The sequence below is a fragment of the Capsicum annuum genome, chromosome 12 (assembly GCF_002878395.1).
Source record: "Capsicum annuum cultivar UCD-10X-F1 chromosome 12, UCD10Xv1.1, whole genome shotgun sequence".
In the NCBI taxonomy this organism is placed as follows: Eukaryota; Viridiplantae; Streptophyta; class Magnoliopsida; order Solanales; family Solanaceae; genus Capsicum; species Capsicum annuum.
The window spans coordinates 60,116,732-60,144,693 of NC_061122.1; the positions used below are offsets into that span (position 1 = coordinate 60,116,732).

The 27,962-nt window shown below is 34.6% G+C and overlaps 1 non-coding gene and 1 pseudogene across 1 annotated transcript; one reads left to right on the forward strand and one right to left on the reverse strand.

The window, feature by feature from the left end:
• Positions 1 to 24,485, forward strand: part of LOC124889614 — a 33,139-nt pseudogene extending 8,654 nt beyond the window's left edge.
• On the reverse strand, positions 291 to 397 carry LOC124889859. The gene has a single exon (XR_007048773.1). It is a non-coding gene; the product is annotated as a small nucleolar RNA R71 (small nucleolar RNA).
• Positions 24,486 to 27,962: the final 3,477 nt, after the last annotated feature.

Sequence of the window (27,962 nt, forward strand, 5' to 3'; positions counted from 1 at the left end):
GCGTTATGATCAATGAAAGCTAACACAAATTACAACATCCACTAAAACTTAATCAATCCAAATAGTTTCAACTCGTCCTTGAGTTGAAGGACCTCTATGGTCTAAATTCAAGATTGAATGGATTAAAATACTATGCAAATAATTAATATGCCATATTGGCATAGGATTTATGGCTTTGGTATTATCAACGCATCGAAATCATGGTCTATATTTCAGCCTAAAATGCGAGGCATTACAGTGATCTAGCTTGAAAATTCCTTATTTAATTCTTTCCATCCAGGAAGAAAAAATAGTTGAGAAGTGGGATTTTGAGTTTTAGGCAAAAAGATGGACAGAATCTTTACCAAACATGGGAAAGATTCAAGGCTATTCTCTAAAAATACCCTCTCCATCATAAGAATAATGATATTTTAGTACATATTTTCATTGAGGGTCTTGATCAAAACACGAAGATTCTCCTAGATTCAATTGTAGGTGGACATGAACTAGAGAAGATGTATTATGAATTTCACACATTGTTGAATCATATTTCACTGGGGAATCTTGAGTGGCATACTGATGCAACAATTAGTGCTCCAAAGAAAGTTTCAGGGGTGTTGTAGGTTTATCATCTTACAGCTATTTCATCACAGATTGCCGCACTACAAAATTAGATAACTACATATTTCATCAATAGGAATCTGGGAATCACAAGTCTATACTATCACATTAAATATAGTTCATCAATATCATAATTAGTCCTAGGTATATGAAAATAGTGATCATGTAGTGGATGCTTGAGTAGCTAATTCAGAGTCTACTCACCATGTGGGAAATAAAAATTGTTAAGGATATCAAAAGTTTAGAAATACTTTCCTTCCTTATTGGTGGAATCATCCTAATTTCTCATGGGGTGGAAATCAGGCGTAGAATACAAATCAATATCATGGGCAAGTAAATCAAAATTAGTAGTTGAATATTCTAGGGAATAAAGCCACTGCTCAATCAAGAAATATTAAAGAGATGCTGAAATATTTTATGGTTACTCAAGCATAATTAGTAGCAGATGTGAAGAATCAATAGATTATTACAAAGAACTTGAAGGTTATAATGGGTCTGATTGCTGGGGCATAAAACACTAGACCTCAGGGAGGTTTACCTAGTGATATTAAGCCAAATCCAAAATAGTTAAATAAAATTTCTACTCGAAGTGGGCTGCAGTTGAATAAGATAGAACGTAATCAAGTGAATCACAAGTCCACCAATGGTGAAAAGGCAAAGAAAAAAATAAAAGTTGTGGAAGACAAATTTGAAAGCAAGGAAACAAAAGTGGGAAATTTCAAGATACCTCCAGCTTTTCTACAAAGGTTGTGGAAACACTAAGAGGAAGCTTGCTACAAGAAGTTTATTGATATGTAAAAACAAGTTCACATTATCCTGCCACTCATTGATGTTTGGCAGATTATCCCAAAGTATGCTAAGTAAATTAAATACATTGTTTCTAACAAGAAATGCATGACGGAATATGCTAGTATTGCACTCACTAAGGAGTCCACATCACAAATTCTAAATAGGTTGCCCACAAAAATAAAGTATCCAGGGAGCTTCACAATTTTGATTACAACCAGGAAATCAGTAAGAGCTTGAGTTTTATGTGATCTTGCGATGAGCATAAATCTTATGCCCACATCTTTAGTTAGAAAGATGTAGTTAGGTAGCCCAAGGCCTACCACAGCTGCTTTCTAGTTGGCTGACCGTTTATTTGGTAGATGTTATGAAATTATTCAAGATATAATGGTGCAAGCGGGGTCTCTCATCTTCCCTGTGGACTTTATTATTCTTCATTTTGATGTTGAACCAAAAGTCCCATTTATTTTAGGACATCTTTTTTTATCAATTAAATGTTCATTAATTGATGTGGTTGCAGGATAGTTTACATTAAGTGCTCGTGATAAGGTTTAGATTTTGGATGTATATAAGGAAATAAAGCTGACAATTGTATATAAGGAGTTGTCTACTATCACAGTAGTAGACCTTGAGTTTTACTTTCACCTTATTATATTCAAGGACCTCTTTGAGCGATCATTGGTGGAATATGATCTTTTTGGTGATATTGAAGCAGTTAAAAGGGCTCAATTTCTGGATGTGGCAAGAATTATTACCAGAGAGGCCAAATTTAAGCCTTTGATTAGACCTATTGGTCCCTCTCCCAAGGAAACTATTGTGGAAGCACCAAAGCTAGAGCTTAAGGCTATACTATCTCATCTTAAATATGCTTTCTTTGGTGTTATGATATTTATTGGATATTCTTTCTATGAGTTTATATGATGTGTAGATGAGAGAGTCCTTTATAGTGTTAAAGAGAAGAAAGAAGTCAATTAAATTGAAAATATCATACATCTAAGGAATAATCCTGCTTTTTGTATGCACAAAATATTTATGAAGGAGGGATATAAAGCTAGTGTACAACACCAATAAAGACTGAATCTTTTTATGAAAGAAGTAACAAGAAAGAAAGTCATTAAGTGGATTGATGTTGGGATAGTTTATCCCATCTTAAATAGTAAATGGTTCATTCCTATGTAGCGTGTTCCAACGATAGAGGGGATGATAGTTATAATTAATGATAATAATAAGTTGATTCCAACTCGTACACTGTCTAGGTAGAGGATTTGTATAAATTATAGGAAGTTTAATGATGCCACTTGGAAGGATCACTATTCCATCTCTTTTATGATCAAATACTTGGCAGGTTGGTAGGATAGGAATATTATTGCTTTCTAGATCAGTATTCAGGCTATAATTAGATATCCATAGTGGTAGAAGATCAGGAGAAGACAATCTTCACCTGTCTCTATGGCACTGATGTATTTAGACACATGCAATTTTGCATGTGAAATGCTCCAACAACATTCCAGAGATACGTGATGGATATATTCTATGACATGGTGGAGGATTCGGTCGAGTTATTTATGGATGATTTTTCTGCATTTGGTAATTTACTTAATGTATTTTTCCAGAACTTATATAGGATTTTGGCTCGGCGTGAAGAGATTAACCTCATATTAAACTAGGAGAAATGCCACATTATTGTAAAAAGGGGTATTGCCTTTGTCACAAGGTGTCACACAAAGGACTTGAGGTGGATAGAGTTAAAATGGAGTTCATTAAAAAGCTACCATGTACGGGATTAGTGAATGGTGTGAGAAGCTCCCTTAGGAATGCAGGATTTTATGTAAGATTTATCAAAGACTTATTAAAAATAGTAAGTCCATTGTGCATTCTGCTGGAGAAAGATATAAAGTTTAAATTTAGGGTCGTGTGTTAAAAAACATTTAAGAACTTGAAAAGAATATTGATAGAAGCACCTTTTCTGATTGCTTTTGATTGGGGATTACCTTTTGAGTTGATGTGTGATGCAAGTAATGTGGTTTTTAGAGAAATACTGGGGCGGCACAAAGATAAGGTATTTCATTCCATCTACTGTGCTAGTAAAACCTTAGATGCGACCTCAATTAATTACACAGCTACAGAAAAAGAGATGTCGACACTTGTTTTTGCATTTGAAAAGTTTAGAGCATATTTAATAGGAAAAAAGGTGATTATTTATGTGGATCATACCACTATATGGTATTTATTCAACAATAAATATGTGAAGCTAATGTTAATTAGATGGATCCTTCTACTCCAATAATTTGATTTGGAGTTTTGTGATAGAAAAAAGCTAAAAATTAAGTGGATGACCACTTATCGAGGCTTAAGAGTCATAATCATGTTGCTGATGATACCTTAAGAATTTAGGAGGAATTCCAAATGAACAACTTATGGAACTAAATATAGCAAAGGTCCCATTGTATGCTGATACAGTAAACTTGTTGGTTGGCGGTATTTACCCTCCAGATGCCACAAGTCAATAGAAAGGGAAGCTATTTCATGATTCTCACTCATACATATGGGATGAGCCTTATCCTTTCAAGAAAGTGCTGACAAAATTGTGAGAAGATGTATTTCATAAGCTGAATCCAAAAAGGTGTTGGAAAGTTTCCATTCATCACCTTATGGCAGACATTATGGAGGTCAAAGGACAACACAAAAATTATTGCAGTATAGTTTATTTAGGCCAATGTTTTTTAGAGATACTATAGCTAATGTGAAAAAATGTGATTAATGTTCTAAAGAAATGGTATTCAAAGTACGATGAGACAAAGTATGCCCGGATGTGTTCATCAACCGGGCAAGCTTATGAGGGAGTACCCCAACATGGTACCAAGATTAGAGAAGCTACATGTAAACTTCCTATTTGAGTATCCCACTGAGTGTAACTTGTACCTTATCAGAGATTTTTATGTCAACTGGGACCCAGGGATCCCGATTCTAAAGTAAAGATACGAGGGAAGTTATTGAAATTCTCTGCACATAACTTGAATGCTATCTTAGGGACTCCAAAGGCAGATGCACTTCATCTAAGGTAGAAGAATATCACCCTTACCATATGTAGAGATTAGACATCTATTGTATGGAAATATATCTATAGCTAGGTGGATTTATCACAAAGAGATAAGCCTTCACATGACAATCTCATATTCTCAAATTAATAGAGAGGTATGTATGTGGTCAAAGATTATTAGTCATCACCTCATTCTGGGGAAATATATGACAGATGTTCCTTATGATAGGGTCTTCTTTATTTATGCTTTGATGTGGGAGAATGTTAAGATTAATATGGATGTTGTCATCTTTTTATCTATAAAGAAGACGCGCTACAATCAAGGGCGTAGATATAGGTTTGGTGGCTTATTGAATTGGTTCTTAGAGGTCATAAGGTTAAGGAGGAGGTACTATATAAGAAGCTATTAGTGGGTATGTGCCCCATATATGTTACTAGGACTCATGGATTGGATGTGGCTTATAAGCCGATACTTATTTTTCCCAAGTGTCATACTCAGGATAATGAGATTATTACATGCATGTAAAGGCTATAGATACTTTAGTTGAGAGTTGGGGGTAGACCAACTATGAGGGAATAGATTCATGCTATAGAGCTGGATTACCCACTTGGTCACCATGCCTGGACCTTCTGTAGATAGGCCTAGATTTTGTAGAGCTTGTAGATGATGATGTGCCCATAGATGAGGAGCAACATACGAGAGATTCCGATATAGTGACTAAGGAGAAGGATGTTGTAGACAAGATATGGATAAGGAGGCCTATGGTCCAGATGTCACGGATAACATAGACAAGGCCTAACCAAGGAGTTTTTTAACACCTCATAACTTGATTATGTTTGCAAGAACTAGGGACAATGCTATATTTTAATAGTGGGGTTATGGTTCTCATTCTTTGCACTTCTCATTAACTCCTTTTATCTTTTTTGTTATTTTTAGATACTATTAATGCTGGGATTTGATTTACATTCTAACTATTCAGTCTGTAATGGTTAGTAATTAAGATACTTGCTGCATTGATAATTCATAGTTGTTTCTTTACTTTACTTATTTCATTATCTTTAATTCGTAATTTTAGTTGCTTTGTTAATTTCAATTTGATTTTAAGTTGTTTAGTTAATTTTAATTTAATTTTTAGGAGTAATTTTTTTTGTTTTACGGTGATTTTAATAACTAGTCATAGTTAGGTGCCTTCCTCTATGATGGATGGATGTCGACCGTGTTAAAGGGAATTAATATTAAGGAATAAATAAGTGAGCAGAACCCGACCACTACTCTAGTGTGAGGTACTTATGTTGGGCCCTATGGCTACATGACATGATAAACACTTGTTTTAGAAAGAAGCATGTTAAAGTAAAAAGAAGGATGCTAGTTTGAGACAACTAATCTCAATTGTGTAACTCTTGATTTGTTGGCTTAATTTTTAAATTGTACATTTACTAGGTTGAAAGTATATAGGGATCCTACTTTAATCTAGCATGAACTAGGGGTTAGTGAGATTATCTAGTTATTTAACTTACATAGTGATGTCCAGAACTTGCCCCGTGTGTTTAAAAAGTGAAATTAAGAATGTTGAATTTAGGAGATAATGTAAGCATTTTGTTGGTAGACAAGTTTTAGACCTTTTTTACCTACCCTTGTGAATATTCCTATTTAGACCTGTTAAGCCTATAGCCTACTTTCTTTATTAGCCTAACATATACCTGTAACCCTTTTTTGTTCGACCTTAATTTAATCCAAAGATCCTAGGAACTTTAGTGAAAAATTAGTTGACTAAGAAGTTGAAAGACAAGTAGGAAAAAGGTGATAGCGAAATCCCAAAATATAGCTATTTCTGTAAGTATTAAGGTACAATGAGGTTGGGAGTTAGGTGATGAAAAGACTATGAAATGTTAAATAAAAAAGAATAATGTGTTGAATAAGTAGACTCCCTTGCACAGTGTGTACAAATCAGCTTAATGATATGGTGTCAAAACAAAAGTAAAAGGGAAGGTAGATAAGGTGAAAAACTTGTTGTTAAGTTAGTGTTTTTAATCTTTATGTGATGTATTAAAGAACTTAGGGAGATTAGCTTCTATTTTTACCCAAACAGTTCCTACCCATCCTTAGCTTACATTACAACCTTTAAAGACCTATTTGATCCTTATTCTGAATATTTGACTATTAGTAGAGTAATATACTAAAAGAAAGCCTATGGTTCATCATATATCTTGTGTGAATTCTTTGCGATAATGAGTGAATGTTGTTCCCTATGTACCCATTCTTATGATAGATTGCATGATTGTGAGTGAGTACAGGCTACCATATTCTTATAAGGGTGCATATGGAGGATGGTTAGGTGACTTGTATGACTTCTTTGTTGAATAATGTTCATAAGTTTTCCACGTGATAGAGACAACTTTTGAGCTTTGGGAGGTTAAAAATAGTAATCTTGTGTGTTTTCATGTACGATATGACATGCTTGAGATGAAAATTAATGAGTCATGAGTAGCCTGTGTGTACCAAACAAAAGTGTCTTGTTCAGATTATGGTTGTGAAGTCTAGTTGTCTTATAATGATTGCCTGGGATTGTTTAAGGATGAACAAGATTCTAAGTGTGGGGCAATAATCTTAGGTTCATTTATACGTCCAACTTCCAATATTTACCTATATTTTTACTTGTTCTATGAGCTAAAACTTGAAAAATGTATTGTGTATGATCTAAAATAAGCTAATAGACATTATTAGTGTTGCAAGGCTTGATCGTGGTGAAATTAAACATATTGTGATGTAGTAATGAGAAGCTTTTGGATCGTGGAAGCATTTGGAATAGTATGTTGAGCATGAAGATATTGGAAATAATTCTCGAAAAGCATAAAAAAAAGTATGGAAGTAAGAGAACATCAAAGAAGCTAGAAATGGAGAAAAGAATATGCCATCATTCCACAGACATTAGCCTCTGCATTGGGATCCATGTCATATTGATGAATTAAAATCAGATGGTGATTCCAGTGATGGCCTATGATATCCCCATGCCACAGAACATAGTGTCAATGATAGCCTCCTTTGCACGTAGGCTGGTTCATTTTGCAACTGACATTCCAGTAAGTATCAGTGATACTGGCATGTCACGGACCATAGTAACTATGATACAGTCCGTGACACAGTGAAGGGTAATTTTCTTCCTGCTGAGACCCACTATAAAAGAAGAGCTTAAACATAACTGTCAACATCTTTCGCATATAGAATAGTAAGGGAAAAAACTTATGAGAGTTTTACTAGGGTTCTTTTATTTTTTATCTTTCAACATTGAATTTGGTATGCTCACTTATATTTCCTGGTTGTTGATTTTGAAGATAAATTGATAAAACCTTTTGTTCTGGGTTTAGGCCTAGAACATGATTGTATTTTCATATCCTTAGAGTGATTGAACATTGGTTTATTGAAAGGGTTGTTCTTTTTCTCTTACTTTTACTATTTTAATTCATAGCCACCATTAAAATACATGTTTAGCCCTTTTGTGAACTCGGAAGAAGAATCATCAAGATATATCGAAGAGTTTAAGTCATAAGTTCGTATTCCTTTACAGAATAAAGAATTTGAATTAGCAACGAGGATAGGAATATTCCTACAAACCTTGTTTAGTTCAGATGAAGGAACATAACTTAAAGCAACTAAAAGAATGATCGCATCCCTACTCAATAATGTTGCAATGTCCTTTTAATTAGAATATTAGTGGCTTGAAAGGTCATGATCACAAATTAAACCCTACAAATCGACAACCCAATAACCAACTCAATCTTAATAACGATAGATATTTACATGATTGTTAAGAGTGTCTCAACCTTAGAACTCTCCCTCTTATTGTTTACATCATTGCTTTTATTGGTATTGACATACTATTGTTGTTTTATTATTATTAATTATTCTTTAGATTGTTAAATCCATCTTAATATTCTGAAGCACTTGAATATAATATTATCATATCTGAAGTTAAGTAAATTACCAATTAATTAGTTCGCATGGGTTCAATATCTAATTTTTTTGAATTACTATATTACTGATAAGATCGGGTGCACTTGCGTGTGTGATAGACCACAATAATGGATGAAGTTAACTCAGAAAAAGGTAAAGTTTTTGTGGTCCGATGCTTATGAAGGTAGTTTTGGAAAGTTGAAGGATAAGTTGACTTATGCATAAGTGTTGACCCTTCTCGTGGGTACAGATGGGTTCATTGTGTATTTTGATGCATACTATATGGGACAGGGTTATGTTTTAATGTAGAATGGTAAGGTTAAGGACTATTCTTCTAGGTAGCTTAAGGTTTACAAGAAGAATTGCCAGACTCATGATCTAGAGTTGGTAGCTATGGTTTTTGCAGTAAAGATTTGGGACCATTATCTATACGGGATGCATATGGATATTTATAAAGATCATAAGAGCTTGCAGTATGTATTTACTTAGAAGGAATTAATTTTGAGGCAAAGGAGGTGGCTTGAGATACTTAAGGATTATGATATGAACCTTCAGTATTATCCAGGCAAAGTTAATGGTTTTGTTAATGGACTTAGAAGGTCGTCCCTTAGGTTTCTATCTCATGTTGATAAGGATCAAAAAAGGTTGGTGAATGATATTCACAGTTTGGCTAATTTAGGAGTTCATCTCTTGGACTCTGAGGGTGGGAGAATGATTATTCAAGAATTGATTAAATAATCTCTTAGTGTTGAGTATGAAAGAGAATAAGGATTTAGATCCGAGACTTATGAAGATTAAGGATGATTTGGGTCAGCAAAAGGTTATGGCTTTTGAGATTAGGCGAGATGACATCTTAAGGTATCAAGGAAGATTATGTGTTCCCAAGGTTGATGGGCTATAGGAAAGGATTATGATTGAGGCTCATGAGTCTAGATATAAAATTAATCCAGGTTCATCTAAGATGTACCATAAATTGAAGAAAATCTACTGGTGGAATAATATGAAGAAAGATGTGGTGAATTTCATGGATAAATATACGATTTGTCATCATGTCAAGTTTGAATACTTAAAGCTTGTTGAAATATCTCAAGAGATAGAGTTAACCATGTAGAAGTGGGAGATGATCAATATGGATTTTTATAGGTCTTTTACGATCTTGAAATCAGTATTATTTTATTTGGGTCATTATGGATAGAATGTCTAAGTCATCTTAGTTTTTGCCAGTATGAACCAACTACTCTATAGCGGATTATGCTAAGTTGTTCTTTCAGTAAACAATTAAGTTTCATGGAGAGCCAGTGTCCATCATTTGAGACCAAGGTATGCCATTTTCTTTTCACTTTTGGCATTTATTTCATAAAGGTTTGGGAACTCAGTTGAAGCTTAGCACAGCTTTCTACCCTTAAATGAATGAATAATAGGACCCTACCATTTAGACTTTGGAGGATATTATAAGGGCCTTTGTTATTGATCTTAAAGGGATTTAGGCTGATCGTTTTCCCTCTTATTGATTTTATGTATAGCAATAGTTACCATTCTAGCATCTAAATGGCTCCCTTGGAGGATCTCTATAGTAGGAGGATAGGTCTCATATTGGATCGCTTGAGGTTGGTGAGACTAGGTTGTTTTTTCTTGACTTGATTCACAAAGTAACTGAAAAGGCTGAAGTGATTAGGGAAAGACTTAAAACTGTTTGATACTGCAAAAAGTCTTATGCAGATGTAAGGCAAAGGGAGTTGAAGTTTGATGATAGTGATTGGATGTTCTTGGAAAGTTTCTCCTATGAAAAGAGTTATAAAATTTAGGAAGGAGGAGAAACTCAACCAACAGTTGGTCTGTATCAAATTATAAGGAGAATTAGGAAAGTTTATTATGAGTTGGATTTACCAATGAGCTTGGGTTCTATTCAGCCTATTTTCTATGTGTCTATGCTGAAAAAATATGTGGTTGATCCTTCATTGATTATTTCTGTAGAGGATGTTGGTATTTTGGATTCCTTAACCTATGAGGAAGTTTTGGTTGAGCTATTGGATAGGAAGGTTTGTAGATTGAGGACTAATGATGTAGCTTTGGTAAAGGTGCTTTGGAGGAATCACAGGTAGAAGAAGATACATGGGAAGCTAAAGAAAGATATGAGGGCCAAGTACTCATTCTTGTTCCCTGGGTTGGATAAACATACTTAAGGTATGAGTTTCTTTTATTCTAACAGCACTTTGAATTTTTCCTTGGATTCTAGTTGCATTCTATCTTTTATCATTCTAAGGGTGCCTCTAAATTGTTATTCGGGGATGAATGATCCTAAGGTGGTAATGCAATACCCCAGGTTTTGGACACTAAAATTTCTTAGCTTTCACAACTACGGTCATGACTATAACTCATGTGATGAGTCATAATCAATCGTCATGAGTCATAGGATGAGACTCATAGTCTCATGAGTGAATTGCCCAGATGTTTTTCCCTTTATAATGATCCAAGAGTATGACTTGTTACAGGACGTAATGAGACGTAGGGTTGGACTCGTTGTCTAAAATGTGAAGATGCCAAAGTTTTTGCTTTGATCACAACTCCTCATCACAAATCGTTAGGTCAGTTCAGGAGTTAGAATGAGTGACTCATGACCATAATATTAAAGGGATGGGATTTGGGGTCTACGATAATGAGTCTAGGTAATTACTCATGGTGAGATGTCATGAGTCGTTACCTGAGTCGTAGCGATTGGGTCTAATTTTCCTTCACATCTTAGATGGGGTTATTTTTGTCTTTTTCTCCCATCCAACTACTATCCAATGACTTAAAACACCTCAAATAGCCTCTTTTCCATAAGTTAACAAAATCAAATTCACTCCTCTCCTCTTAAACTCCCCAAAGCAAGAGAAAGCTAGGGTTTCTAAAAGGATTCAACAATTAGGCTCTAATCTTAGGATTTCTTTCAATCTTAGTATTTTAGTCATGTCTCTCATCCCTAACTTTTGTTTTTCTTCATTATGGCATAAATTGGTTTAATATTCATATGGTTTCATTGTTAGGTTAGGGGATTTTAATAGAAATTACTTGAATTCTTTTTGAATGGTTTAAATACAGTGATCAGGCTTTAATTTTCCTTAATATGAGACACCTTGGTATATGGTTGGCATTATGTGCAAAGTTATTTTAATATGGTCTTAAAGGGGGTTTCATAGATCACTATGTAGGTGGAGGTCTCGAGGGGGTCCAATACTGGAATCCATGTTTGCCGATGTGGGGGTCTATTTGACCGTGTGCTTGGTTCAGACATTTTATTTTGGGATGGCCAGAGCATTGGTGTTTTTAGCCCCCTTTTGGATTTCCTCAGTTCGTCCAGCTATGACACACTGAGGCCCTTTCAGCAAAAGGAGTTGAACACATATAGCTCATGGGTTCCCTTTGTACGGATAGAGCTACATATTCTAGGTTAATGGTTTTAAACTCTCATTTTCTTGGCATTTCCCTATCTTGGCATCTTATATATATGAATATATTAATGTGTGTATGTGGTTTTGGCTGATTTTGGATATGGATTTTTTTATCACTTCCCCTTAGTTATATGCCAGTGCTTATCCCACTGACAGTCCCTGTACGCTACTTCATTTCGTGTTGAAGGGTGCTAGGCTTCCTTTATTACTTATGTGTGGCATTAGGTTGAGTCTTTGTGAAGCGGAGAGTCTCCATAATCTGGAAAATTTTACCATTTAATTACGTTTCCTTACAGATTTTGTGAATTATGATTTTTCTTTATCATGGTCAGGGCATTTCCTTCCATATACTGGTTATAGAGGATTTTTTGGACAAGTGTGGGATGGATTGTTGGGTTTGAACTTTTATATATTTCATTGGATATATTTATCTTTTATTATTATCTTTATTGTCTTCTTCTTTATTATTATTATTGTTCTCTTAGGGTTAGGCTAAGGGGGTGGTCTCCGATCCATGGTGGGCTTGAGATACCCATCACAATAAGGACTTATATTGGGTTATGATAGAACTCCTTTATTATATACCACCATTAACTCACTCTATCTTCCACATTCATCATTATATACTTACACCCTTCTTAGTAAACATACCTGCCTCACTAAATACATAATCCGCCCTTCTCCTCGTAGTTTGAACATATCAAACCTCTAAACATAAAATTTTCCCTATACTCTGAGAGTTATTATTATGCCAAAAGACTAAACACCAAAAACCTATAACTCCTGAATTATCTATTACGAACACCATATACTATATAACTAGCTTTATTCACACTTAGCAACTCAAGGGTACGATCTAAGCACACAAGACCCTTAATAATCTTCGAAAATAATTCATCCCTAAATCACCTTGTGTACACCTATACATCACACCTAAAACATCATAATTAACTGTATATGAATGAACATATATTCTACATACATTGTTGCAAGCCTACTACCTCCTTGTATACAACTAGCATCCTTATACTACGCAATCACTCTTTCCACCTTGAAGATCATCCACTATTCAAACATAGTGTATTTTAATGTACATTATTAACGACATAACATCATATTCTACTCTTGAATGGCAGCTATAAAATAAAACATCAAGAAATACAAGTACACTAGAACCTCCTGATAATAATAATTGAACCTAATCTTATGATCTATCGAGTTACATTCCATTAGCATATCCCCCTTCCATACATCACTTCTATTTAACCATCCATATGTCTAAATTAAATGTATTTCTCTCCTTTTCACAATCACAAAAGAAAGACAATAATACTTAACAACCTAATACTTTTATTTTAAGGATCAATGAAATTCCAGCAAGAACTTTGTTCCTACTTTAAGCATATAACAAGTCACCTTAACTAATAACTCTTTCTCTACCTTCCACTATGAAATCTTGACCACACTCATTACTCCTTAGTTAAGACACAAAGACATATCACCTTAATCCATTCTTAATTGCAGAGATAGACACAACAATATACCTTCAACAAATTGCAATCTCCTTCTTTTCTTGTCATTACACTTCTCAATCCATATTTCCAACTTTGAGGTTGCTCTACTATTTATGGATAATAAAACCCTATATTACACTATACCTTGAATACAAACCTTATTCAATAATCTAAGAATGTACTCTCTCCTCTCATGAGTGTTATCTATAATGAATGGAAAAGGAGAAATATGAATAAATATCTTATATTGTCTTAATGGTACAACTAATATGGATAAGGATATAATACATTGACTTAAAGGACTTAAAACTTATCAATGGGATCCTCTCAAGCCCTTTGTACAATTTTTGAAGTCTCCGATAGTTAATCTGAGAGCATTATATCGGGAGGAGTTTAAATTTACTTCTTACATTAACTCAAAGATAAGTAATAGTTGGAGGAATTCAGATTAACAAACTAATCAATATAAGTTTCTAAAAGGACAACTTTACTACACTATCTAGAGTATAAAAAGAAGGAGACATTTCCTAAATGACCTATAGCCTCTTGAGGAAAAGTAAAGATAACTCCATAACATTCCACAAGTGAAATACCCTAGTTTTTAGACCTTAGCAAATTTCTTTTATTTCTAGTTTTTGGGATAAATACTACTTAAGGGAATGATTCATACACTTGGATATGGGTTGAATGGTCCAGTCGTATGTTGACTAGTATTAGTTAGTGGGATGGACATAGTTACTTGAATGGGTACGACTTGGGTGGTATGAGTCATATCTATAGATATGGGTAGGTTGGTTACTTCACTTAACCATAGACCGTATAACTTAAATTGTATTTGAGTACGATTATGTAACCATGATCCATAATCTAGGTACGAGTCGTATAATAAACTCATATGGAGGTTAATCTTCAAACCTTCTAAAATTCTATTCTTCCAGGGATACGGTTTATGGGTACTAGTCATAACTTGGATATGACTTAGGTTTGGGTGTGTCATACCTTGGACAATATTAGGTGCAATGAGGGAGCCTAGGTTATGAGAGGTGGGTACCACTCATATAGGATGGGTAAGACTTGTAAGAAGAAGTCATACCCTTTGTCAGAAATTAAGTGTAGTTTAAGTAAGGGCAATCTAGACATTTCCACACTTATCCTTATTTGGTCCCACAACTTATATTGAACTTGGGAGTTTATTTGCCTTACTATTCTATTCTTTAACACTTAGAAAAAATTCTTAAATTATCTCTAGAGTTCTTGGGCAAAGAAAGCTAGGGTTTCATCTTAAGAACTAAATTAGGGCTTGTTTGGGTGATTTCGTTCCATCATTTTCTTGGTTTAAGGCATGTTCTCTTCCCTTATTATTAGTTCACACTAAAGGCATGAATTTTATACAATGTTTTCATGATTTAAATGTTGTATGATTTTGTGTTTTCAAGATTTAAGGATTTTTATATAAATGCTTGATTATGGCTTTGCCATGTTTTAATTATGTTTTATATGCATTAATAGTGGTTTTGGTGTATTGGTTGCATTGTAATGGTTGTTTGCTAATTGTCTTTGGTTCGGAAATACTATACCCCTAATGAGTTGGATAAAATGCCTATAAAATGTTTTCACTATATTATTGGGTTTTCAATGGAACTTATGCATGGTTTAAACTTGGTAATGGAACCCTATATGATATGATTGGTTTAAATAATTTTGAAATGACTCTTACTTTGCTTAATAAACATACTTGTGGGGTACAAAGGAATCCCCCAAGTTAATATGGTAATGAATACTTGTAGGGTACATGGTAATCCCTTAAGTTAATTGGATAAAAGGGTCTATGGGTACATGGGGATCCCTTGACAACTAAAAGATTTCGTTAAGGACAATCCCTGCAAGTTATAGTTAGTATGATGATACCATTTATAATAGACTTGGTTAATAATAACAGAATAATATTTTGTTGGAAATTGGTTTTAATGTGGAGGTCCATTACGATAAAGACCTGAGTCGGGTCATGTCAATTGGTATTGGAGTTTTAGGTTCATAGTCAATTGGGAGTCCACAAAGTTGTGTTTGGTAGAGTCTATTTTAGGGGTTTGTAGCATGCCGTACTCATAAGACAGAGGTTACTGGGCATTTAGAAATGTTGTAGTTTCTTGGTATTTTGTTTTCAAGCTTGGAGTTTAAGTCCTAGAATTCATCCCTAATCCTTGGTTGTTCATTTTTTAGATCAGGCATCAACGATCTGGAACATAACGAAATTCTTTTGTCCCATCTGGAGATGATGTTTATGAGGTACGTCCTACACTTAGAGTTCGTAGTTGATCTCAAGGTCCTATCCTTAATTTTTTCTGACTGCTAGTCCTCCTCAAAGTGAGGTGAATAATGTAGAATTTCACCAGTTTATTCATCGTATTGCTTAGTTTGTTATTGCTCAGGCTGAGCAGGATACATCTGGTGGGTTTTTTGTTGAGGCAAAAATTATTGGCCTATTTATGAAGCTGAATCCTCCTATTTTTCTTTTGTGAAGGTGCAGGAGGATCCTTACTGTTTCTTTGATGAAATGGTGAAGATATTCAGGGTGATATAGGACACAAATGTGCAAGGTGTGAATTTTGCATCTTATTAGATCAAGGATATTACGTACTAATGGCACGAAGAGTGGGATACAGATAGAGGTGATATAGAGGAGTTGTCCTTATGGGATGCTTTTTCTAATTCTTTTCTAGATTATTTCTTTACTCAATAGCCGAGGGAAGCAAAAATAGAAGAGTTTGTGAATCTCAAGCAAGGTAAAATATCTAACAAAGAACACGCCTTTAAATTTCATACAAAGAACACACCTTGAAATTTCATTACATGTCAAGGTATGCTCATGATTTGGTCGCTGGCATGAGGATGAGGATGAGAAAGTTCACTTCTAGGATATATCAGGACCTGATCCTTGAAAGCAAGATTTCTCTACTGATCAAGGATATAGATATTTTGAGGTTTATTGTCCACATGAACCAGGTGGAGAAAGAAAATAGAAAATATGCAGAGCTAAGGGAAAATATTGGTAAGGGTAGTAAGTTCTCTAAGAAGAATGGTACTCAGCATCAGGGTGGTTGCGATGGAGTTAAATAGCCAAAGATGAAGTGAGGGAGTTCTGGTTCTTTCTCTACTGCTAGTGCTCCTTACTCAAGGCAGTCAGGTGAAAGGTATCTGTAAGGTGGTGATAATGTTCTAGCACAAGGTGCCCTATCTAAGGTGAGTGGGGGTCAGTCAAATTTACTATGCCCTCCTTGTTGGTATAGTGGTCGTCTTCATTAGGGCTTTTGTGATAAATACAGGGACAAATGATTTAAAAGTGGCTAGCCAGGCTATATGCTCAGAAATTATCCTATCAAAAAGGGAGCATCGGGAGCGGTCAAAGCTCCAATTGCTTCATCTCCTGCTTCTCTACCTGGTGTTGTGTTTTGGGTATCTTCTACTACTTCTGATACCGACATAAGCCAAAATAGGTTGCATGTTTTTGCATCTTGGCTGGAATCTAAGGTATCACCTAATGTCGTTTCTAGTATATTATAATACTTTTCTCGTGACTTGTATTGTCTTCTTGACTTGGGGCCTACTCTTTCTTATATGACCCCATTCATGGTTGTACGTATTGATTTTCATCCTGAGGTTGTTTTAGATTATCTTTTTATTTCTACAATGGTAGATAACTCAATTATTGCTAAAAGAGACTATATGGGATGTGTGATATCTGTTGGTAGCAAAAAGGACTTGGTAGATCTGTTTGATTTGGACATGGTAGATTTTGAATTTATTCTTGTGATTGATTGGTTATAATATTTCTACATGTCCTTTGCTTATCAGACCTATAAGGCGATCTTTAGTACCCTGGTGAACCAGTTACAGAGTGAGAAAGTGGTTTCCTAACTCCTAAAGGATACTTATTTCTTATTTTAAAGCTTGAAGGTTAATCTCTAAAAGTTGTCTTTATTACTTTGTCTGGGTTAAAGATTCTAAATTGGAAAATCCTTCTCTACATTCAGTTCCGATAGTAAATGAGTTTCTTAATGTCTTTTTGGATGATCTTCCTGGTGTTCCTATGGATAGGGAAATAGAGTTTGGTATTGATTTAGTTACGAAAACTCATCCAATATCTATTCCTCCATATAGAATGTCTTCGACTGAGTTGAGGGAACTTAAGGAGCAACTTGAGGATCACCTGGATAAGGGTTTTATTCATCCTAATGTATCCCCATAGGGTGCACTGGTGTTGTTCATGCGCAAGAATAATGGCTCCCTTTAGATTGTACTAACTATCGGCAATTGAATAAGGTGACAGTCAAGAACAAGTATCCTCTCCTAAGTATAGATGACTTGTTTGATCAGTTTCAAAGTACCAAGTTCTTCTCTAAGATAGATCTTTGGTCTGGGAATCATCAACTAAGATTAGGGAGAACGATATCCCTAAGATGACTTTTCATACTCGGTATGGGCACCTTGAATTCTTATTGATGTTACTTGGTTTGACTAATGCCCTGGTAGTATTTATGGAGTTGATGAATAGTATTTTTAGGTAGTTCTTGGTTCTCTTTGTCATTATATTTATTGATGACATTCTGGTTTATTCCTAGAGAGGTGGATCATGCTAATAATCTCAATGTGGTATTATAGACCTTAAAGTAATATATGTTTTATGCCAAGTTCTCTAAGTCTGAGTTTAGGTTGAATGCTGTGAGTTTTGTTTGTCATATTATTTCTAGTGAATGGATCATGGTGGACCCTCAAATGGTAGCGGTGGTTAAGAGGTTACCTAGATCCACAAATCCAACTGACATTTAGAGCTTCTTAGTTTGGCTGGGTATTATCAGTGGTTTGTGGAAGGCTTTTTGATGATAGTTGCTTCTTTGACTAAGTTAACTCAGAAAAAGGTGAGGTTTTCTTGGTCGGATTCTTGTGAGGGAAATTTTTAGGAATTAAACGATTAGCTAACTTGGTTTTGGTTTTGACATTACCTGAGGGTAGTGAGGGGTTTGTGGTTTATTATGATACATCTAGGGTGGAACTTGGTTGTGTCTTAATGCATCATGGAATGGTGATTGCCTATTTTCTAGGAAGTTGAAGGTGCATGACAGAAATTATCCTACGTATAATTTGGATTTGTTGGTGGTGGTTTCTTCTTTGAAAATATAACAACATTATTCGTATGGAGTGCACATATATTTGAATCGTAAAAGTCTATAGTACGTGTTCACTCAGAAGGAGCTGAATCTTAAGCAGAGGACATGGTTAGAGCTTCTCAAGAACTATGATATGATTTTTCACTATCACCTAAGTATAGTTAACATGGTTGCTAATGCTCTTAGAAGGTTGTCCATGGAGATTTTGGCTCTTATGGAGAAGGAAATTGATAATTACTAAAAGATATTCACCACTTCGCTAATCTTGGAGCTCATCTCTTGGACTCGAGGATGGTGATGTGATGGTACAGAAATTTGTTCGGTCGTCTCATGGTCTAGAGATTAAGGAGAAGCAACTGCTAGATCCAATCTAGATGAAAATCAAGAACAACGTGAAGATGAAAAAGGTAATGGTGTTCGAGATTTGTGGTGAAAACACTTTATGGTACTAAGGGAGGTTGTCCGTTCTAAATATCGATGGTTTGCAGCAAAGGACCTTGGCTATGATGCATGAATTGCTGCACTGTACATCCTGGCTTGATGAAGATGATCATGATCATGATCTCAAGGATATATATTAGTGGAATGGTATGAAAAGGGATGTGGCTGATTTTATGGCCAAATGCATGGTGTGTCAATGAGTTAAAGTTGAGCACACGAGACCTGATGGGTTGTATCAAGAAATTGATTTGCCTATTTGGAAATAAGAAGTAATCAATATAGATTTTGTTACCGGTCTTACTCAGTCTCAGAACTAGCTTGATTCGATTTGGGTCATCATGGATAGCATGACAAAGTCTGCTCACTTCTTGCGAGTGAGGACTAACTTTTTGGCTGAGGACTATGCTCAGTTTTATCTGTAGGAGATTGTGAAGCTGCATGGGGTACCTATTTTGATTATCTCTAATAGTGGTATGCAATTTTTATCTCATTTTTGGTTTTTCTTCAAGATGGGATTAGGCGCTACGGTGAGTCTGAGTACTGTTTTTCATCCTCAGATAGATTGGAAATTAGAAAGGACTATTCAGACATTGGATTATATGCTTCGGTCATTATGATTGATTATGGTGGTTATTGGGTTGAGTATCTACCTTGGGTAGAGTTTGCTTACTACAAAAGCTATTATTCTAGTATTTGTATTGCCTTTTTAAAGGAATTGTATGGTAGGAGGTATAGGTCTCTTATTGGTTGGTTCAATCTTGGTGAGGCAGAAATTTTGCTAAACTTTAGAAGGTTATGAAATCTGATGTTAGCCAGCTGTCTATTTGGAATGCTTTTGGCATCATACTTCATAGAAGTTGTCGTAGGGGACCTCAATTAGTAAAAACCCTATGGTTTGCACAAATAATCATAATACGGTGAACAAGCATATATATGTCACTAGATTTCTCTTTTCCTTTTAAGTCCTACATATTTGATCATTTCTACTGAAGATTAAAAGTGGCCACTAGAACTTCTCCCTTCCATTAAAAATAATGGATTCTTCAGTATCGCGTCTTATTTAAATAATTTGAAGAATGAAATTTGAGTTATGAAGGCTTGAATGTTCCAAATGAAATTAGGTTTACCAATATTTCTTCAAGCTGAAGAAAAATCCTACCCAGTATGTCTATAAAAGAGAGAGAAAAGGTTAATTGACTCATACAATGTTGAGATTATAGAAAATGTACCTAAGCATTTCCAACCTAGTAATGTGGCACTTAGCTGCTCACTGTGATTGCATCACTTGCAAAAATGATACAATAGCTTTAGACAGATGGGGTTTGAAGATGATAATGTCAGAAACTTACCACTCAAAAACAAAGTATACATATCTTAGATTTCTAAAAAATCTTTTTCTTATGACGGTGGTGTTTGGGTTAGATTCTATGTACCTCGACTATTCCCCGACACCTTTTTTCTCCTATCAGGACAAGTACCTGACAACTGTGGGAGCTGAGGCTTAGAAAGATTGGAAAAATCACATGGTTCAGGGTTTTAAACCTGAGACCTCATAGTTCTCCAACTTCGATGACCACTTGTCCATACCTTGGGTGCTTAAAAAGCATATTGTATTCTGATTGCAGTCATGGTCATTCTATTAAGAGTGAAGTTTTTATGTTGTAGGTAGGGAGACCATTTTTAGGAAGTAACCTAGTTCCTGCACCATAATAAATGGGAAAACCTCGAGGTATTACAAACCATAATAAGAAGTGTTTATGTTGTAGGCACTTCTGATCCTTCTCATATGTTTCTAGTTTTTTCTTGTACTAGAATTATAAAAAGATTTTTATGATATATCCGATAAATGATTCTACTAAAACATACCAAGTACAATCCCTCCTTGACAAAGTCCTTCTGTTGGTTATCTTCACTCACTTTGAAGTTCTATGCTCCCTCTTTATATAGCTTTTCCTAAAATGCTAATTAATGTTTATTGGATAGTGTCTACCATAGGAAATGTGTAGAGAAAAAAATTGATGTCTTAATTTGGTGATAATCAAATTGTAATCCTCCATAGGATGTTCTGTTTCTCTCCTTGTAATTAGGTAAAGTATGTTAGTTCCATAATCTCTTCCTCTTACTTTCCAAACTGATAGGACAAGCATGTTGCAGGAAGAATAGGAAAAGATAATAGATAGAATAGATTTCCATTCGCTTCTCAAGAAATAAAAATATTTGATGTCCATTCTCATGCAACATTAGAATAATCTTTAGCCCCTCCAGGATTCCTTTTGCAAGCAAAGTAACCAACAATTAAGTATGTTTCTTTTCTCAACTTATCTCCAGCTAGGATAGTACCTGCCCAGTGACTTCCCAGCAAAAGTAGCTGTCAGTATAGGAACCTTAGGGCTCCACATTCCCAGCAGTGGGATGACATGTCTCTCTTGAGGAAGCAATTCTAAACGTATTTTATTATAAGAAAAGAGGACATGGACAGGTAAACCAGAACAAATTGATCTAAGTAGGATAGAAATGTAATCAATTTCTACTCATAAAAAATGCAAAATAATTTTTTTAATCAATTTATAAGCTTCTCTTAGCTGGTGAGCAGCAGAATCTCTTTATATAGTTTCATGACATTTAAATATGTCTTATGCTCATTTTGAGTTATAGTTATAAAGAATCCTAGTTGGAGACAAATATGAACACTTGAAGCAACTTTATATGACTATTGATTTTACTAAAGGGCACCCTATTAAGTTTTATTAGAAATGTTTAATTCTGCACTTAGAACTGTATGACGTTTTTATTTCCTTCTTTTGATCAGTGGGAATATGTTTTTTTCTGAGTTAGGATCCTAAGTTTCAGTTGGAAATGTCAAGCATTTATCAATCTGTGAAATGTGATAAGGTTTGTCCCTATGACCTTAAAAGGCAGCAGTGTATTTATGAAAGATGATATACTGAGATGAGTTCAAGTTTTGGGTTGCTTGGAGAGGACGTCTTATCTTTTGGAAATCTTAGTGATCTTGGACCACAACGAGCTATTTTTGGATGTGAAATTGCAGAAACTGGTGATCCTTACAACCAACGTGCAGATGGTATAATGGGATTGGGCCGAAGGGATGTTATTATAGTTGATCAACTTGTTGAAAAACATGTAATCAGTGATTCTTTCACTTTGTGCTATGTAGGTTTTGATGGTGGGGTAATGGTTCTTGGTAGAATAAGCCCCCTGCTCACATAGTCTTTACTAAATAAGATTTTGGTCACAGGTATGTATTGGATATAATCTTTTTATATACATAGGAATTTAGGTCTCCTCCTAAAAAATACACTTGATAAATCTTACGCATTAACTCTAGTCTCGGACGGCAACAACCCATACTATAATATTGAGCTGAAGGAGATACTTGTACCTGGGAAGCCACTGAAAATGAATCCTTGGGTTTTTGGTGGAAAACATGGGGCTATTCTTGATAGTGGTACAACCTATGCTTACCTTCCAGAACCAGTATTTATAGCTTTCAACAGTATTGTAAGATATTGTTATCTACATATTTGCTAATATTTCTGTCATTTGTTTGATCCTAATCTACCTGAAAAAGAGTAGTGGCAGAAAAATGCTATTGGTAAGAAGAATAGGATTAAGAGCTACGTACAGCCCACTCTTCCCACACCCCACTCATACGAACATAATGGGTATGTTGTTATTGATGTTAGCTGGTAATACTTTCAATTTATACAGAGTTCTTTGCAAGTTTCTAGAAATCTTTGATATTGCCTTTCATTGCTTTTGCTGCATTATGTTTAGTGGAAAAAAAAGTGGATCTTTAGGGGGTTAAATACATAAATGCAACTAAGTTTATTCCTTTCTGGATGAATCTCTTCACTCTTCTATTCAAGTAATGAAAGAGCTTCATTCTATGAAACAGATTAAAGGGTCTGATCCTAGTTTTAATGATATTTGCTTTTCAGGGGATGGAAGGTAATATATAAAGAATTTTGAAATTAATTTGGCGTCCTATAATTTTCTTCTTTAAATTTGTTTTCTTTCCATTATTGGTGTTACCCATTTTATTAATATCATATATGTTCCAGCGACATGTCACTACTAGCAAAGAACTTTCTGCCTGTTGATATGGTATTCAGGGATGGAAATAAACTAATCTTATTTGAATTTCTTTTCTTCTTACTGCTGGTTTTACCCATATTATTAATATTATATATATTCCAGCGACGTGTCACAACTCGCAATGAACTTTCCACCTGTTAATATGGTATTTGGCGATGGAAATAAACCTACTCTCTCTTATGAAAAATACTTGTTCCTGGTAAGATCTTATTCTGCTTTAGTACTTTATTAACTATCTTGCCCGACACCATTTTGGAGTCAAATCTACTGGCTTCTTTGTCTTTTTACTATTTTGTATTGATTATCTTCCCCCATTTCCATTCTACCTTGTATGTTTTAAATCAAATCAAAGTACGTGGTACTTATTGCCTGGGAATTTTCCCTAATGGAAAGAATCCAACTAGTCTTCTTGGAGGCACTTCTTACTACTTGACAAGTTCCATCTTCCTGACTCTTCCCTCGTTGAAACATGTAACCTTCTATTTGCAACAAGAATCGTTGTTCACAACACTCTTGTAACTTATGATTGAGAAAATAAAAGAATTGGTTTTTGGAAAACTAATTGTTTCAAGTTATGGGACTAATAGAATTCATTTCCTCCACCTCCATCTCCAACTACACCAGTGGTTTCAAGCTTGGATAACCGAAACACCACTGCACATATGTCTCCTTCACCAGCTCCTAGTGAACCTCCTGTATAAAATATACCTCGTATAAAGATATAGCTTTTCTCCACATAGTATTTCTACTTGAAGGCTATTCTATCAATTAGGGTGCTATCATAACTAGAACTGCTTTTGTTTTAGCATTTCTACTAGGACGTTCTCAAGCTGTATTGATTAATTAAAAAATAGGGCCATTTTGATTAAATTTGATATCTCTAATAATGACTTCCAGAAACACTGAAAACTCTTATCCCCCTTTTTATCCCCTTTTCACTTTTTTTTCCAACTCTCCAAAATTTACCTCATATTTTAATTTGTCAAGATTGCAAATATACTCAAATCTTAGATAGGCTATATAACCTCAATGATTCTATTAAATTCATAACTCCTGATTGGTTAGTGACAATTACCAAAGCAATGTGTTCGTCTTTTTGATATATTTGATATTTTAGTGAACAATAGTACTTTACTACATAAATGGTCATTTTGAAATTTTCTATTCTTGAAGGTGATCCTTGAAATAAGAATATATGGTTTCTTAGCTAGTTTTATTTATTAGTGAACTTGTATAAGGTTCAAAGTAAATTCTCTTGATGGAACCTCTGCAGATCAAATTAATGCAGTTATTGTTGCCAAAGAGTGTTTACTAGCAGCTTTGAAAGAAGACTCGAAAGTGTCTCACATTTGGACAAATCTAGCTAATGTTTATTACTTGATGAGTGATCATAGGAGCTCTTATAAATTCTTGGAAAAGGTTCTTCTTCTTCAAGCTTGAAACCTCTCTTTTATCTAATGTATAAGTAAATTATACTCTTTTACTTTAATGAGTAGGCATGAAAAATTGAACCTAATTGTTTACCAACAAGATATGCTATTAGAGTTCACCACATCAAAGATGGAGAATCTCAATGAGCAGCTCTCATGGACTGGTAGTGAGATAGAGTTCACCACATCTAATGTTTAAACAACGGGTAATCAGTAGACATCATCGGTCGACTAAGCTAAATCATGATATAAGTATAGTAGAATGTAAAATAACATAACTAAGTCAAGGTAAGGAAACAAACCTAAATCCACTCTAACATCGTTATGCATATATAGGTAAATAAACTGAAGTAACATAGCTACAAAATTGGCTCCTATACACCTATTAGTGCAAAAACTAAATAAATCATTACAGACTCCCACACACTTGGAGAGTACACACAAAGATAGAATATTTCACCACTATCATTTATTAACTCTCATAATCCAATTAGAAGTCATACAAGTCATGTCCCAGAATAAACACTGATTATCATATTCTTCACTTGTCAACTAATCAACACTTATCAACAAATATAGCATATAACAACTAATCCTTATATATAGGCTAACCATAATTTTCCAACTAATCGTTATAAATTGACTAGCAATTTATTTATCAAATAAATATAATATCACTTCGATCCATTTATATCATACCATATTATAACCATTTCTTCATTTTTAACTTAGCTATATTATCAACCTCACACCCCAATGTCATTATTCCATAATAAGTCTATCATCATAGCATAATATGCATATCCAAACTTGAACCGGTAAATATAATCAATAGCTAGACTTGAACTAAAAATTATAATCAATAGCCGGACATGAATCGATAAATATATCATCAATAGCTTGACTTGAACCGGTAAATATATTATTAATTGTGGGACTTGAATTGGTAAATATATAACCAATATTATATGCATCTTTTGGACTTTATCCAGTAAATATAAATATATCAACTTAATGCATAGCATAATCAATAGAGTAATTAATAGCATAATCAATAGGCATCAACCCTAACATCAACCAACATCACTATCAAGTGTCAAAGTTTTACAATATTACCACAATAATCATTTCCAAGAGCAAACAAGCATATAAATGTCTACACAAGCCAACATGTGTCTTATCTAAAGTGGATTAAGGACCTTTATCTAATCCCTGAAGTTTCATTTTAGAAAATTTCTATTCAAACTAGGATTATAGTATTTGATTCCACTTTTAGATGGTAAACAAGCCTTAACTAGTCCTAAGATAGAAAATTCACCTAAAATATGAGCAACTAGGTCAATTATGCCAAATTTATGATCTCTAATTAGCCTAAACGGTCCAACTAACCTAAAGAATTTCTATTCATCATACCAACACCTAAAATCCATATTAAATCCATCATAATATCATTAAAATATAATGAACAAGCATAATCTAACATGGGAGAAAAACTAGCCTACTCATGTGGTCTTATATATAAATATCAAAGTGGAGAAGAAACACTCATTTTTCTTCTCCTTTCTCTTCCAATCTTCTAAGAATCTCCTAGAAACTAGGGTTTCTACAAGATCTAAAATCCAAATCCTCTTCCAAGAAATTCAAAGAAACTTCCATGACTTTCTCCAAGTTGTTCAAGAACTAAGTTTCTCAAGTCAAAGGCATCAAGAATCTTGGACTAAAAGTGTGAGAAGAGTTCCAAACAAGTTCCTACATCTTCAAATCAAAATTCAAGGTATGTGGGGTTTGAACAAGAACACTTTTTTCGTTCTTATGCCTAAAGATTTACTTTCTATTATTGATTTACATGATTTTGCTAGTGGGTTTACACCCAAATTTTTTTATGTATGATTTATGAGACTTGTATTGAATAAGACTGATAATTATGGTTATTTCACCATCATTCTTCTTAAATTGAGTATTTATTCCATGAGTTCTATATTATCATTATATTTATTGATGATTTCTAAGTGATTTATGATAAGTTTCAAGATTTGTGTTTTTCTATGAGAGATTTGACTATTGAATGCATACCGATACTTGAGATTAAAAGTCTAGAATGAGTCCGGTGATGTTTCCTTAAAGCTTTGGTATTTGAAATGATTTGATAAGAAATGATACTTGATGTTGAGAAAGATTTTTAGATTTTGAGTCGAGTTAGGAATCCACAGTCGTATATGATTTACCGATGAAATATATAGTTATTTTGGTCATCATAATAGACCCATGAGTTTATATTGATTGAGGTGGATTTCCTAATGCGTTCTGAGCTAAGTCTGGGAGGAGTATTTAGCACTGAGCGGAAAATTTGGTATTTTCCCAGAACTATGTGCCACCGTAGAATTGAAGTTGATAATTGTGGGCCAAAGGCTGAGTATGAGATTGTGATGACGAGATTAAGGTTGTACTCCCTGGCAAGAGTACGACACCCCCACCATTATGGGGTTCTTTCCTTAGGAGGAAAAAATGTTGGACTCCATGTGGCTCACACGGTGTAGTTATGTCGGTTATAAGAAACTCCCAAACCCATAATGATCTAAATACCTTGAGTTACCGAGTCACTCTAAGTCATTAGTCAAAGCTTTTGAGTTGAGTTAAATGATTTATGAGATTTATGAAGCATGTGTTATTACTGATGATTTATGAAAATAATGTTTCAGATAATTCAAGCGAAGAGAGTTATTACTGTCAGCATGCATGGTTTTCTTATACACTTATGATATTATCTGAAATGTTGCATCCACCCCCACATACTCAGTACATTCCCAAGTACTGACTCTCATACCCTTTTTTATTCTATATTTCCTTGTGATATAGGTTCAGGTGCTCAGTCTCAGCCGCGATAGTGATCTACGAGTACATTCATCTACATTCCTGCAGTTGATGAGTCCTCATGGTTCAAGGACCTATGTTCATGATTTTTGTCTTGCTAATTAATGTTTGTTTATTTTTCCATTCAGCATGAGACAGTTGGGGATCTGTCCCAATGGCTCTTCAGTCTTATGTAGTAGAGGCTTTGTCAGACTAGAGTTCCAGTATGTACAGAACCTCGGTATTTTGATTGTACAGGACAGTATTATTTTTTATCTCAGTATGTTCATGGTATGATTATTCTTCCTTATTACCGCTCGATTATTATCATGGTGAATTATAGGAGTAAAGATAGGCTTAGAGGGTTATCTTAAGGCTGTTTGTGGCCTTATGCATCATATGGCATCTCGGCATAGGTTCTTGGGGCGTTACACTAATCCTTTTGATCTTATCAGATTCTTTCCATCCATTGAATTTCAAGGATGAAAGTTCTTTTAGTAGTGGATATTATAATGACCCTTTTAGTTATTTTTCATATTTCTTCTTACTTTCACCATTTAAGCTTCTCCATAGCTTCCCCAAGTCATTTATGGCTTGTTGGTAACGATGGTTCAGTTACTAGGCAATTCATTTGGTT